At 35.6% G+C, this 3673-nt stretch overlaps 1 long non-coding RNA gene across 1 annotated transcript; it reads left to right on the top strand.

The window, feature by feature from the left end:
• Positions 1-410: 410 nt before the first annotated feature.
• LOC113309353 lies at positions 411-3248 on the top strand. The gene is made up of 2 exons (XR_003340545.1): positions 411-997; positions 2839-3248. It is a non-coding gene; the product is annotated as an uncharacterized LOC113309353 (long non-coding RNA).
• The last annotated feature ends 425 nt before the right edge of the window (positions 3249-3673 follow it).

Raw genomic sequence — 3673 nt, 5'->3', positions numbered from 1 at the left:
ACCATGGCCGGGGCTGTAGGCTCCGACTAATTTGACACGACCAGAAAACACTAGAGTCGCCTCAAACAACAACAAAAAAGATCGAAAAAAGGTCGGTTGGGGTGATACCTAGTATATATAGAGGTGGTTACTGTGTTGGTTTTAAATTAAATTAGGTTAAGGGTAGGTTAGTCATTTCAATGTTTTAGGACACCCCTTATAACTATAGGGAAGGTGGCCTAATAAGATCATGGTCCCCAAAAAAACCATGGTCCCTAAAAATCATTCTTGCTTAAACCTCTCTTAGCTGGGCTTTCTTTAAGAATAGCAAGCCTGGTCCATGACGCACAGTGTTAGCCCTTAGGTGTTGCCTATACACTATACAGTGTATTTTCCTACCAACTTAGACAACTTCAATAAGAAGTCTACTGTCATCATAATACTCTCTCCAGAGTCTTCTGTTTGTTCTTCTTCCGAATCTTCTCCAAACAATCCAACAAAAAATGGCAATTTATCAGAAACGCACTCTCTCTGCAATAATTTCACTACTCTTAATCTCTCTAACAACAACTCATCTTCAGCTATCTCAATTACAGAAACCAATTCGATTGAATCCAATTCTGATTCCCCAAATGTTCATGAACTCTTACCTAAGTTTGGTTTTCCAAAAGGTCTTCTTCCTGATGGAGTAAAATCATATTCTCTATCTGAGAATGGAGATTTTGAAGTTGAATTGAAACACCCATGTTATGTTCACTTTGATACCCTTGTTTACTATGACAAGAAAATCACTGGAAAATTGAAATATGGTGATATTGAAAATATTTCTGGAATCCAAGCCAAGAAGTTGTTTTTATGGGTTACTGTTACTGGAAGGGAATTTGATTCTGATCCTAATTTTATTGATTTTCATGTTGGGATTTTATCCGAGAGATTACCTGCTCAACAGTTTCAGAGTATTCCATCTTGCAGCAGGAAAGCTTGTAGGGAAAATATTCTTGATGATTTGGTATCTGAGGTGATCTCTTAGCATTATGTATTAGTATTTTTATTTTGATTTAAGTTATGAATTAAATTTCAAAGGATTTTCTTTTGTTCTGTGTGTGTTTGATTGTCAAACAGTGTTACTAAATTTTGGGCTTAAATTAGGGTTGCCTGTGATAAAGTTTTTTTGTTGTTGTTTGTTTTGTTTTCTCTGTTACCATTATTGATTGATTAGATGAACTTCTGTTAGTATATTCTTTCATCTGCTTATAAACTACTACAACTTTCTAAAACTATCTTGATTCACAACTATATTTTTCAAATCAATGCCAAGAAATCGTCTCACTTTCAATATGATTAAGTTATGCTTTCTAGGGTTGGTTCTTGGTTTTATCAAATTTAGTTCTGGTAGGAACTAGGAAGAATGCTTGATTGTGATTGTGTCCAGTTTTGGTGAAATTGAACTTATAGTTGACTCTTGTCCATATCACTATTTAAGAGTAAGGTTTGACAGTTAATAGCTCTGTGAAATGTAGGCTCCTGGGTTCTATAAAAACATTACTAATATGATTATGCATTCCCACCTTAAATTTGTTTTCTTAGACCAGGTGGGATATGAAAAGCTTTGAGACAATATGATATCTATGCCTCCTTTCTACTCTTGGATTAGTTAGTAGTTTGGAAGAGGGTAAAAAAAAACTGTTGTATTCAGTCCCATGAAAGTTTTGGTATTAATGACTCCACTGAGGAGTTGGGAAATTATGCACAGCCAAGAGTTCAGTAATTGTGGCTTAATGTGTTCTAGTTGCTTTATCGATTTGGCATTACCACAGCACTGTGTGAATATGGCTAGAGCAGTGCATAACGTTTTTAACACATGGGTTTGGACAGTCCACTCCTGTCTAATATAAGTTGACTCATGTTTGAGTTACTATCATTCAACTCGATAAGTATGACACCTTGCTTGATATATCATTTCAGCCATTAATGTAGGAGGATAACTTCTTCATCATGTTTTGGTCAAGTAGTCGCTTATAGATTCATGTATTTCATTTAAATAAAGTCAGCTGTCTGACTTCTAGTCTATGTCGGAAATACTGGAAACCCTCTTTCAGTAGGGATTAAATGCTCTCTTTAACTCTTCACTGATACCGCTTAGACCTTAGATTTCTCCAGTCTTAGTTTTAGTCTTTCTTTTTCCAATGATCAATACATGGGTGTGGTAGTAAACTCATCTGCGTTGGATTAGGAAGTCAACATGTGATAATATTGCAACTTTAAAACAAATGTGAAGCATTAATTCGGGGTCTGTTTTGTAAGGAGTATGGCTAGAGGGCAGAAAATATCTAAAAAGGTGTATAAACTCGCGGGACAAATTAAATCTCCTTAGTTTCTTTTGGACTTCAAAATTTCCGCAAAGCAAGTGGTTAGGGGATGCAATGTCTTCTTGTCCTTACCTCCATGACTTGAGTAGTTTGCTTGGTCTAGGCGTCTCTGTTTCATCCCTATGCTTATTGTCAGCGGCGTTTCCCTTTTTTGTGTGTTTGGTTGTTGACATCTGGTGGTTATTGTCGGTTCTGGCTTTCTGCCCAGTTTTTCCTGGTCATTTCCTTGTGTTCTCTCTGTTCGATAAGTATAACGTTGCTATTAATAATAGAGTATGTTGTAACATATGAGTGCATGATAATAGTTCAGAATATTCATTCCAATAATGTGGAATGTAACTAATATATCCTGTCAACTTGTTCGCTTATTGAGTTATATCAATTCAGCCTACTACCTAGTGTATTTATTTCACATTTGCATCCAACTATATCTAGATTATTCCAGTTCAAGCTAAATTTTTCATCGAACTTCTTAAACTCGTTATTGCAGGTTTAATTAAGCTGGTTTTGGTGAGTGGTGAATGCTCTATGCCCTCCTCATGACATCCCTCAGCATTTACCATTGAATAGATGCAATATGATTTAGTTTTTTTTTTCCCTTTTAAATGGTTCAAATTCTCAAATTGGTGTCGTTCTAAGGACTATCCGCCTTCAAAGGCCCTATCCATGAGGGAAGGTGGATGGGAAGCGGTTCTCCTCACCTGCGTGTGAGTTTCAACGAAACCTCCATGGTAAATAATGGATTTTAAATTTGATGTATAGCTCGTGAGATCCGTTGGCACTTTTCTTTTTCTTTTTTTGTCTTTTTTTTTTCCCACTAGAAAAGAGAATTTATTGAATGAAGTTAAACTACAGAGTTTTGGGCAATGAAATAAGGTTGATCAACCAACCATTCTTCCACCACTCTGTTTCTTCTACAGTACTTCAGCTGCTGTATCAGTAGTGGAGTTATAGTTTCTACTAAATGATTAACAAGGACCTGCTGGTACTATTTTAAAATAGATTGACACTTTTACCATTAATGATAAATAGTGCACCTGTTTATGTGGAGTGCAAATACTTCGTTTAGGCCAATCTTCTTCGTTTTTCTTAAGAACATGGTGTGATTTAAATTTTATTTGCTTTTTACTTGTTTTTTGATTATTGAAAGTAAAAATTATGTAATCTTCAAGTAGCTATCATATTGCATAGAAACAGCACTTGTGGATATCTCACTAAGACTTGAGCTGTGAAAATTGCACATGGTTGAACAATATACTTTAGGCGCGCAAAACCAAATACAAATAGACGTTGGAAAAAAATGATATCCAATCTTTGGCGACCAT

This window comes from Papaver somniferum, chromosome 9 (assembly GCF_003573695.1).
Source record: "Papaver somniferum cultivar HN1 chromosome 9, ASM357369v1, whole genome shotgun sequence".
Taxonomy (NCBI): Eukaryota; Viridiplantae; Streptophyta; class Magnoliopsida; order Ranunculales; family Papaveraceae; genus Papaver; species Papaver somniferum.
The sequence above is the reverse complement of the archived record's forward strand: the minus strand, read 5'-3'. Positions and strand labels throughout refer to the sequence as shown.